Raw genomic sequence first — 12,209 nt, 5'->3', positions numbered from 1 at the left:
TCTCAGGAAAGCAAGGATGGAGAACATCCCTGTGCCTTTTTTTCAACAAAATTTTCTGAGACTGAACTTAATTATGATATTGGTAATCGGGAATTGCTGGCGATTAAACTCGCATTTGAACACTGGCGTCATCTCTTGGAAGGTGCGGAATTTCCCATTCAGGTTTTCACAGATCATAAAAATCTGATCTATCTTGATGCTGCCAAGCGCTTGAATGCCCGTCAGGCTAGGTGGGCACTTTTTTTCTCGCGGTTTAATTTTTCCGTTACTTACATCCCTGGTACTAAGAATGTTAACGCGGATGCTTTGTCTCGCAGCTTTTCTCCCATGGTCAGTGTTGAGGAGGAAGAGGAGAGCATTTTACAAGAAGGTGTTGTGATTGCTGCTTTGGACTCCGTTTTGGAGGATGAGATTCTTAAAGCTCAGGAGAATGCCCCATCTAACACTCCCCATGGGAGGTTGCCTAGGACCTTTAGGAGAGATTTGTTTGTTGAGTGTCATGAGTCTCTGTTGGCAGGTCATCCAGGAATTTCTGAGACCAAGAGACTTGTGGGTCGCAGTTTTTGGTGGCCTGGATGGCAGAAGGAAGTCATTAAGTGGATGCGTCAATGTACTGTGTGTGCTAGATCTAAGTCTTCGCATGCTCCTGCTGCGGGGTTGCTTTGCCCTCTGGAGGTTCCTAGTGCACCTTGGACACATCTGGCTATGGACTTTATTACTGACCTTCCCCCCTCTGAAGGTTTCACGGTCATCTGGGTGGTCGTGGACCGTTTTAGCAAGATGTGTCACTTGGTTCCCTTCATCAAACTGCCTTGCGCTAAGACACTCGCTAAGGCCTTTGTCAAGGAGATTGTCAGACTACATGGTGTTCCTACTGACATTGTTTCTGATAGGGGACCTCAGTTCGTGGCTCGTTTTTGGCGTGCCTTTTGTGACAGGTTGGGAGTTCATTTATCGTTCTCGTCCGGATATCATCCTGAGTCTAATGGCCAGACAGAAAGAAAGAACCAGGATGTTGAGCAGTTCTTGCGTTGCTTTGTGGCAGACAATCAAGAGGGGTGGTCTGAGTTTCTGCCACTTGCTGAATTTGCTCTTAACAACCATACATCCTCTTCTGCTGGGTGTTCGCCTTTTTTTTGTTGTACTGGGAGACATCCGTCTTTTGGGTCATTCTCCAAATTGGTATCGGCTGTGCCGGAGGAGGAGAGTTTTTCCGGTGATTTGGAGAGAGTTTGGACGGATGTGCGTGATAATCTTCAGGAGGCTAACAAAAAATCTAAGAGGTACTTTGATAGGAAACGGCAAGAGGTTTCGTTTGCTATTGGTGACATGGTTTGGTTGTCCTCTAAGAATCTGCGATTGAGGATTCCTTCGAAAAAATTGGGTCCCAAGTTTGTAGGGCCCTTTAAGGTGCTTCAGATAGTTAACCAATCTGCTGTTAGATTGGAGGTTCCTACCTCCTGGAAGATTAATCCGGTGTTTCATGTTTCTCTGTTGAAAAAAGCTGATGTGTCGGTTGGTGACGCCTCTGCCACTGTTCCTCCGGTGGTGGAGGACGGGGAATATGAAATTTCCCGCATCCTAAATTCTAGACGGTATAGAGGGAGTTTGCAGTATCTCGTCGCTTGGAAGGGTTTCGGACCCGAGGATAAATCATGGGTGAGGGCGGATGATGTTTCTGCTTCCAGACTTGTCAGAGCATTTCACAGGAGGTTTCCTGATAAGCCCGGTCCTAGGGGATCCGGAGGATCCTCTTAGAAGAGGGGGTACTGTTAGAACTCTCCTGTTAGGTTTTTTCTAGTTTGCTGGTCACATGACCATTTTTGCCTATTTAATCCGGCTCCGCCCTCCTGGCCTTGCTGGACTTCATTGTATTTACTACTCTTGAGCTAGCTTGGTGCTCTGTTACCGTTCTCTGTTAGTTTTGCTAGGTCTTCGGACCTCTATGTTCTTTGTTGTGTGTTTGTCTTTGACTGCTACTATTTCTGCTAGGAGGTGTCCAACTTTATCCCAGTCCCTAGTTCTTGTAGGGATTCCTCCCTTGCATCTATAGGTCTTCGTACAGACTAGCCGAGGACTTTAGCGGGTCTGATCGCAGGATCAGGTTCCCCGTTACATCGTAGGGATCCAGTTTAGTTCGATTGTAGGGACAGATCTCCTGTCTTTCCTTAGTGCTTGTAGCAGATCATAACAGTAGGTTCTTCAAAGTAGCCACCTTTTGCTTTGATGACTGCTTTGCACACTCTTGGCATTCTCTTGATGAGCTTCAAGAGGTAGTCACCGGAAATGGTTTTCACTTCACAGGTGTGCCCTGTCAGGTTTAATAAGTGGGATTTCTTGCCTTATAAATGGGGTTGGGACCATCAGTTGTGATGTGCAGAAGTCAGGTGGATACACAGCTGATAGTCCTACTGAATAGACTGTTAGAATTTGTATTATGGCAAGAAAAAAGCAGCTAAGTAAAGAAAAACGAGTGGCCATCATTACTTTAAGAAATGAAGGTCAGTCAGTGCGAAAAATTGGGCAAACTTTGAAAGTGTCCCCAAGTGCAGTTGCAAAAACCATCAAGCGATACAAAGAAACTGGCTCACATGAGGACCGCCGCAGGAAAGGAAGACCAAGAGTCACCTCTGCTTCTGAGGATAAGTTTATCCGAGTCACCAGCCTTAGAAATCGCAGGTTAACAGCAGCTCAGATTAGAGACCAGGTCAATGCCACACAGAATTCTAGCAGCAGACACATCTCTACAACAACTGTTAAGAGGAGACTTTGTGCAGCATGCCTTCGTGGTAAAATAGCTGCTAGGAAACCACTGCTAAGGACAGGCAACAAACAGAAGAGACTTGTTTGCGCTAAAGAACACAAGGAATGGACATTAGACCACTGGAAATCTGTGCTTTGGTCTGATGAGTCCAAATTTGAGATCTTTGGTTTCAACCACTGTGTCTTTGTGAGACGCAGAAAAGGTGAACGGATGAACTCTACATGCCTGGTTCCCACCGTGAAGCATGGAGGAGGAGGTGTGATGGGGTGGGGGGGCTTTGCTGGTGACACTGTTGGGGATTTATTCAAAACTGAAGGCATACTGAACCAGCATGGCTACCACAGCATCTTGCAGCGGCATGCTATTCCATCCGGTTTGCGTTCAGTTGGACCATCATTTATTTTTCAACAGGACAATGACCCCAAACACACCTCCAGGCTGTGTAAGGGCTATTTGACCAAGAAGGAGAGTGATGGGGGGCTACACCAGATGACCTGGCCTCCACAGTCACCAGACCTGAACCCAATCCAGATGGTTTGGGGTGAGCTGGACCGCAGAGTGAAGGCAAAAGGGCCAACAAGTGCTAAGCATCTCTGGGGACTCCTTCAAGATTGTCGGAAGACCATTTCCGGTGACTACCTCTTGAAGCTCATCAAGAGAATGCCAAGAGTGTGCAAAGCAGTCATCAAAGCAAAAGGTGGCTACTTTGAAGAACCTAGAATATAAGACATATTTTCAGTGGTTTCACACTTTTTTGTTAAGTATATAATTCCACATATGGTAATTCATAGTTTTGATGCCTTCAGTGTGAATGTACAATTTTCATAGTCATGAAAATACAGGAAAATCTTTAAATGAGAAGGTGTGTCCAAACTTTTGGTCTGTACTGTATATGCATCTGGATTAGTCCTCAGAGGGATTGTTAGTTCAGATGGATATACTGTATATCTTGCTGTGGAATACCTATATCTAACTATTACACCGCCAATTCTGTCCCTCACACAGCAGCACCTCTCCCTACTCTGCCTGTCTGAATGGTAGACTGTGACGAGCATGGCGGCGCCAGGTCTGATGACGCTGTGCAGCCAGCCAGTCATTGTAATGCCACAACCAACATGGCTACGGCATTACAGTGGCTGGCTGGCAATCCCTGCATATTCATTGGCTCTCTAAAGAGCGCCAAACATGCAGGGAGGGGACCCGAGCTCCCCCCCGAGCATCCTGGAAATACTTGCCGAGCATCTCAAGTAGTGATTCTGCCACTGATTCTATTACTTTTGTATCAATGTAAGACGGTGACTGGGACGGTCATGCGCCTCACCCCTCTTTAAGCGCATAATGTTGCATTCTATGTTTATATATGAGCATTTATATGACTTAATGTCTGATGGGTTACTTACAGGGTCAGTATAGATTAGTGCAGGTAGAGTATAGGTTAGCACAGGTAGAGTATTAGATTAGTAGAAGAGCAGTGCAGAGGTGGGCACTATAGCATAGAGAGTATGCAGTTATAAGTTAGGAAAGAGTTAAGGGGTTTAGGAGCTGCTCCAGTGTGGGAGGGGCAGGTTCAGTGAAGAACTGAGACACTTCCTGATTACAGGGAGTTCTAGTGGGAATTGGTGAGAGTCAGAGAGAGAGATGTGACAGAGCAGCAGTTGGAGGTCCAGGGGGCACCAGGGGCTCAATCTGTCCAGCAGCAGAGAAATGTCACTCAGAAACTCTGAAGCAGATATTTCCTCAACATTTGGGGCCTACGGTCCACAGGAGCCGCAGAGAAGTGTGTGTTCAGAAATCTTCCCAGAAGGGGAAGTCGGACGGGAAATAGTACAGAGAAGACAGTACGGGACTCTCAGTGCTGCAAGCGTCTCATAGGTCAAGAAGATCGACTATGGAAGGGGTAGCTCAGGACAAAAATACAGTGGACATCACTACATGTGGTGCAGTGGACAGTAACCCTGGAAAAGTATGTGATCAATGCTGCATGCTGTATGAAGTTGAAGCCAAACGTTCAAGTAAAGTTATTTTTGTCACGGGTGTGTCGCCACGAAGATCGTCGCGACTACACAGCCTGACTTCTCGCAGCTGAGTTTTTGGTGCTTGGTGTTTTTCGGCAGGGAGGGAGTTAATTCTCTCTCTGTGCTAGACGAGGCCCAGCCTCGCCCAGCTGCAGTTAATTCTGCAGTATTGGGATTCCTTCAAATACCTGCCGTTCTGATAGGGTGGTTGTCGGTGAAAGCTTTTCATGCAGACTATCGGAGTGACACGTGGTATTGTGAAGTAGGAGCGAAGTGTACTTGGTGTGGTTTTTTCCCTTCCTCGCTTTATTCTTTATCCCCTTACCCATTGGTGTTCCCTCCGTTGTAGTGGTGTAAGTTTTTGTATGCAAGGTGGTTTTTGGTTTGCCCCTTGTACTGTCTCGTTCGTCTTGTACTGTGTTGGGCATATACGGTCTTGTCCCCAATTGTTGTGATCGGGGTCCTTCTCAGGACTAGATTACTGAGGTTCAGGGATTCTCAGGAGGTAGGTTTACGCTGGCGGCCTGGACCTCTGTACCATCAACAGTACCTCCAGGTAGAGGGATTAGGCAGGGCCCCAGTGTAGGGTCAGCATAGGCTCCTGACCTCCTGAACGCCGAGACAGCGTGACAATTTTTTATAAAACGGAGTGGAAGTCCCTAAATGTGTGTGCAGCGGTTCCTGAGGTGGAAGAACAGAAAACAGCAGAGATCTGCGACTGAAATATGAGTGTTACACACCACACACACAGCACAGGAGAATAGGCACATTTGTCTTTGTCAGGGAGCCAGGGTGTGGGAACACAGCAGCCCCTCACCACAACTACTACCCTGAGCCCCTCACATCTAATTATAGTCCACAATTTCCTGCAGTTAAAAATATAATTAAAAAATATGTCCGTATGCTTTTTCAAGACCCCAACTTGAAAAAATACCAGTCCTATAAGATTCGTGGCAAAAAAGGCACCCATGTTAGGTAGTTTACTCTCCCCTAGTCTATATTTAAATAGCAATATGCGAGGAGCTGCCCACTTACTAAAGACTATGAGACTTTTCCATCACAGAACTCCGTTTCCGTCAATATTATTATTGTGTTTTATTAGAGATTTGCTTGCTGTGTTTTATTAATGTTCTGCTTGCTTGTCAGTTTATGTACACTAATTTTTTCTTGTAAAGTGTCCAGCATTCCACTAATCTCATCAGTATCTAAGGAACCGTAAGCCATTGTTTAAACAGCGACTAGACCCATTGTGTGAGTGTTAAAAGTAGATCCGGCGGAGCCATCACCACAGGGAGTCTCACATGCTGTCCCAGGTGATGGGTTTGACCTGAAAAAATACCTCCACTAATGCTCACTTAGCTTTGGGGGGGACAGTGAGAGCAGTTCTGCCCATTCAGGGGGCTGATCCCAGTGAAGGAGAAAAGAAGCCACATGTTTAGTGGGGTGTTGTGTGGAAAGACATCAAAGGATCGAGACTGAGGACCTGGAAGTATGGATGGATGCATGGCATATGGAGTGTTGGAGATCACTTACCGACTGGACTGGATAAACATGCTACAGTTGTGGGATCTGTTGTTTGGATTTAAACTTTCTTAAAGGATTGTTGCAGCTGGATACCTGTGATTCCATCATTTTACCTGTCATCTGCAGGATCGGGGACTGAGACTATACTGGCACAAAGGCAGTGGAACTACCATCTCGGGAAGGGGATCTTGTGTACTGAGACAGTTGTATTTTGGACACTTACCTGGAATCGTTGTATTACCATGGATGTGAGGAATATTGTTGCATCATTAACCTGCCTAAGTGATTATTAAAACCCACAATCACAGATCTTCACACAATACCATCAGTAATAGAACGTGGATACATACTACAGGCTTTTATAGATGTGGCCACTCGGTTTTCAAATGTCGTAGTCATGTATCTAACACCTTCACATCCACAGCCACTAATAAAACCTATCGTATCCGAAATTTTATTAATTGCAACTCAGCTTATGTGGTTTATCTCATAACCTGCAATAGTTGTCAGAGAGTCCTGGTAGATATATGTTTTAAACACCAGATCACCGTCTGCCATTAATATTAGACATGATTTAATTTCTCATTATGATTAACTACAATATATTATTTCAATAATTTGACTGTGTTTTTTCTATATATTTCTACAGAAGGTTTTCTATAAATTTTTCCTTGTTACATGTTTTTTTCATAAATGTTTATATTATCACACAGGATTGGACCAATGTGATCATGTGAATAGACCGGATATGGTATATAATGCTCCTCTAGTCATTCCCATAGATATGAATAAAGATGCAGGTCTGAAACGCGTCTGCTGTTAAACACATTCTGGTTTGGTTGCTGACTGATGATGATGTTTTATCTATTTTTCTATAATAAATCTAAATGTTTTTAAACTTTATCCTGACGCTTTCTTCCACTGGACTCCCGCTGCACTGCCGGTTCAGAGCACCGGATTGCCATGAGGGTGAGCTGACATTGTGTTTCTACTATGGATATCAGCCTCCAGGCTCCCTTACCTCCTTCACCAGAATGCAAATGGGAGAGCATGTGACACAGCGCAGATGTTATGGATGTGGGCAGCTTGGGCATATGCAAGCCACCTGCCCTGTTGGTCGATTGAGGAATGACCCTGCACTATGTCGGCCTATTAATTATCTACAGCCAAGTACAATGGAGGAAGAGGTGTCACCACTCCGAGCTGACTTGCCTAATGACTCAGACATCCATATCTGACCATTAGGGGTTTATGGGGTACGGGCCACAGCCATACATTTCTTTAATCATCAAAGAAAGCACTTACAGGAGATCGTGGTGGACTGTCGGAGAGTTCTTGGTTTTTGTGACTTTTCTCACCATTGCTGATCCCAGAGTGGTTCGACTAGAGGCGATACAGATTACCATTGAATTAGCTTAAGGCAAATGGAGGAATATTCCAAAATCGACTGTGGAGCTGGACTTTGGTTTTGGGGCTAAGCAATGTGTGGTTGGGATGATGAGTGGCCTGCCTGCAGATATTCTCTTAGAAAGCGATGTGGGAGATCTACTTCCAATTTGTGGGTGCAGGAAGTAGAGTTTAAGCTAACGGGAAAGCAGAAATCGAGCCTGACCCTTCAATCATTCAACTTTACCTTACAATGTCAATGAGAGTGAACATCAAAGTGCGGATGGATTTTCCAGGCAGGAGGAGCCATGAGTCATGTCAGCTTTATCTACATGTACTTGACAAGTAACCTGTTGAGGTCACTAGTCTGTACATATTTGAGGGGGGAAGGGGCTGTCACAGTGTGTCACCCCCAGGCAGCCTTCATGGACCACTTGGCAATCATTCCCTCCATTAGCATTCTTTGTCCTTCATCTTGTGTGTGTAGGGGGAGAATCTGTGTCTTTGTTCCTTTCTTCTCTGATATTCGGCCCTGTAGACTGGATGAAATCAAGACTTTATTGCCCCTCTTAAATGCCTTGAAATATATAAAACTGATGTTTAAGGGGTTGGGGTATGAGTGAGCACCTCTGCCCAACCAGGTGGCTGATCCCAAGAGGGATGTAGAAAGGGAAAGACACGTTTGGGGTTGTTGTTGTTGGTGCTGTGTCTTGGGAGGGTTAGGATCTGCAGGTCATGGTACCAGTGTATGGACTATGGGAGGCTGTGGATCATCTGCCACATACTATTGTTACTCTGCTGGATTTGGGGAGCTATTCTAAAGACCAGCATTTTATCTTTCTTGGCGTCGGATCATCGGATGGCATCCCTGGATTTGTTCCTTTTGTTGTTTTATAGACTCTGTGGAATTATATCTTTGTTTGGCGGAATATTCTCCAAGTGATGGAATAAAGTTTTTTTGATCGTTCACTGGTCCACCATTCTAGCGTGCTTTCTCTCATGCCTCGTCACACTTACAGTTGTGCTGTGATATTGGATATTTATTAACCTAATCATAAAACAGAGGATAAGTTCATCAGCGTTACAGGCCTCAGAAAACGCAAAGAGTGGGCACCTCGGGATAACAGATAAATGATGCAAAGACATTAAATAGTAGACACATCTCAGCGTCATCTGTCCAGAGGAGACTGTGAGAAGTGGCCTTTATGGTTGAATTGCTGCAAAGAAGCCGTACTGAGGGCCGCAAACAAGAAGAAGTAGCTACTGAGGATGGAAGACAAGAAGAAGCCGCTATGGAGGACAGAAAAGAATAAGCCGCTACTGAGGACCACAAACAAGAAGAAGTGGCTACTGAGGATGGAAAACAAGAAGAAGCCACTACCGAGGACCGCAAATAAGAAGTCACCACTGAGGACCACAAAGATGAAGAAATCGCTGTGGAGCACAAACAAGAAAATCCATTACTGAGGACTAGACAGGAAGAAGCCTCTACTGAGGACACAAACAAGAAGAAGCCACTACTGAGGACCACAACCAAGAAGAAGCTGCTACTGAGGACACCAAACAAAAAGAAGCTGCTACTGAGGACCACAAACAAGAAGAAGCTGCTACTGAGGACCACAGACAAGAATAAGCTGCTACTGAGGACCACAAACAAGAAGAAGCTGCTACTGAGGACCACAAACAAGAAGAAGCCACTACTGAGGACCACAACCAAGAAGAAGCTGCTACTGAGGACCACAAACAAGAAGAAGCTGCTACTGAGGACCACAAACAAGAAGAAGCTGCTACTGAGGACCACAAACAAGAATAAGCTGCTACTGAGGACCACAGACAAGAAGAAGCTGCTACTGAGGACCACAAACAAGAAGAAGCTGCTACTGAGGACCACAAACAAGAAGAAGCCACTACTGAGGACCACAGACAGGAAGAAGCCTCTACTGAGGACACAAATAAGAAGAAGCCACTACTGAGGACCACAGCCAAGAAGAAGCTGCTACTGAGGACCACAAACAAGAATAATCTGCTACTGAGGACCACAAACAAGTAGAAGCTGCTGTCGAGGACCACAAAACAAGAAGAAGCTGCTACTGAGGACCACAAAAAAGAAGAAGCCACCACTGAGGACCACAGACAGGAAGAAGCCTCTACTGAGGACACAAACAATAAGATGCCACTACTGAGGACCACAGACAGGAAGAAGCCTCTACTGCGGACCACAGACAGGAAGAAGCCTCTACTGAGGACCACAGCCAAGAAGAAGCTGCTACTGAGGACACTAAACAAGAAGAAACTGCTACTGAGGATGGCAAACATGAAAGCGCTACTGAAGACCGTGAACAAGAGACTTTTATGGACTGAGCAACAGAAGAACTGGATATTAGATCAGTGTAAATATGAACTGTGGTTTAATAAGTCAAAATGTCAGATTTGTACTATCTACCACCAAGTCTTCGTGAGATGCAGAAAAGGTGAACAAATGGTTTCTACATGTGTGGTGAACAATGGGAAGCATGGAGGGGAGGTGTGATGAGAGGTGGTGGCAATGTTAGCAATGTATTGCAAATTCACGGCACAGTTACCCAATATGTTACAACAGGACAATGACAAAAACACACGACCAGGTAATGTAAGGGCTGTACGAGCAAGAAGGAGAGGGATGAAGGTTGCATAAAAAGATAAGACCCCCACAATCACCCGACCTGAACTTAATGGAAATGGTTTGAGATAAGTTGGATAAAGAGGGAAGGCAAAGTGTCACGCTGTCTCTGTATACTGGAGGTAGGGGGCCTAAGCTGACCCTAAGCTGGGGCCCTGACTAATCCCTCAACCTGGAGGTACTGTTAAAGGTACAGAGGTCCAGGCCGCCAGCGTAACCCCTACCTCCTGAGGATCCTTGCACCTAAGTAATCTAGTCCTGAGAAGGACCCCGATCACAACAAAAGGGGACAAGTAATAATATGCCCACACACAGTACTTAGACGAACGAGACAGTACAAGGGAAAAACCAAAACCACCTTGCATACAAAAACTACACAACTACAACAGAGGGAACACCAACGGGAAAGGAGATAAATGATAAAGCGAGGAAGGGAAAAAACACTCCAAATACACTTATCTCTGAAACTCCAAATACCACGATCCGCTCTGTTAGTCTGCATGAAATGCTTTCACCGACACTTCCCAAACAGACCAGCAGGCATTTGAAGGAGTCTCACTACAGCAGCATTGATTGCAGCTGGGCGAGGCTGGACCTCGTCTAGCACAGAGAGAGAGAGAATTAACTCCCTCACTGCCGAAAAACACAAAGCACCAAAAAGTCAGCTGCGAGAAGTCAGGCTGTGTAATCGTGATGATCTTCGTGGCGACACACCCGTGACACAAAGGCAGTGAACAAGAGCTCATAATCTCTGGGAACTTCTTCACGACTCTTAGAAGCCATTACAGGTAACAGCTGATGAAGCTGCGGACAGAGGCCGAGTGTAAATCTGTGATCACAGGAACAGGTGCATCGAGAGGAATGGAAGGAATAGCTCATATTCTGGTTTGTTTCACACGTTTCTTTACTTCTCGTTTTGATATCTGTTCCTTCTTTCCTTCCTTTTTTTTCTGCCTTCTATCTGAATCTACAATGTGCACATTCCAGTAAGAATAAGGGAAACTATTGCATGAACAGGGGTGTACAAAGTTTTGCCTGGTTCTGTATGTTAATTTATAGATGTGTGTATTTTATATTTGTACTCTCCACATGGAGAAACGTTCCTCCTTAGACATCCTGACAGAGGCCTCGAATCCAGACAAATCAGACATCCTGCTTTGGACTGAGGAGGAGCAAACTCCCTGAAACACATGTCTACAAATGTGATGTGGTTACAGGTGTCTGGTTTGACTTTATCCTAAGCAATAGGGCAAGGCTTGTTAAGCCCTTAATGGCCCAGGGCGTATTAGTACGCCACAGGCCATCACCCCCGGTTCAGTGAGGGCTCAGGCACTGAGCCCGCACTGAACCGGGCACATGTCAGCTGATTCTTACAGCTGACATGTGCCCGCAACAGCCGCGGGTGGAATGGTGATTCATCCGCGGCTGTTAACATGTTAAATGCCGCTGTCAATCTCTGACAGCGGCATTTAACATCGCCGCGCCGGAAGCGCGTCACTTACCCCGCCCATCGGTGACCCCGTCACATGATTGCGGGTCACCGATGGGTGGGCTTGACAAACCAGGGTCTGCAGCAGACCCCAGTGATTGTCATGTAAAGATCGCAATAAGCGCCACCTAGTGGTCGGCACTCATAGCACAGGAGCATTTCTGCTACATAGAGGTGATCTGCTCATCACCTCTATGTAGCAGAGGCGATCAGACAGTTGCTGCCTCTAGTCTCCTATGGAAACTATAGAAGCAAGCAAAAAGTTTAAAAGAAATGTTTTTAAAAATATTAAAAAAATTAAAAAAATATAAAAGTTTAAATCACCCCCCTTTCGCCCCATTTCAAAATAAAATTATAAAAAATAAACCTCAC

The 12,209-nt window shown here is 45.5% G+C and overlaps 1 protein-coding gene across 3 annotated transcripts in view; it reads left to right on the top strand.

Annotated features, from left to right (window-relative positions):
- LOC141241447 (uncharacterized) overlaps positions 1-12,209 on the top strand; it is a 221,284-nt gene that overhangs the window by 64,213 nt on the left and 144,862 nt on the right. The window contains exon 1 of one of the 3 annotated variants that reach the window (XM_073668770.1): positions 4,344-4,727. The exons of the other annotated variants lie outside the window; for them this stretch is intronic. The gene's annotated coding sequence lies outside the window, so the exon portion shown is untranslated. Of the gene's footprint in view, positions 1-4,343; positions 4,728-12,209 lie in introns of those variants that run through there. 3 annotated transcript variants of the gene reach the window in all.

The sequence above is a fragment of the Phyllobates terribilis genome, unplaced genomic scaffold (genome assembly GCF_046119375.1).
Source record: "Phyllobates terribilis strain yellow unplaced genomic scaffold, ASM4611937v1 Scaffold_2__4_contigs__length_985480577, whole genome shotgun sequence".
NCBI classification, from domain to species: Eukaryota; Metazoa; Chordata; class Amphibia; order Anura; family Dendrobatidae; genus Phyllobates; species Phyllobates terribilis.
This window is presented reverse-complemented; position numbering and strand designations above follow the sequence as displayed.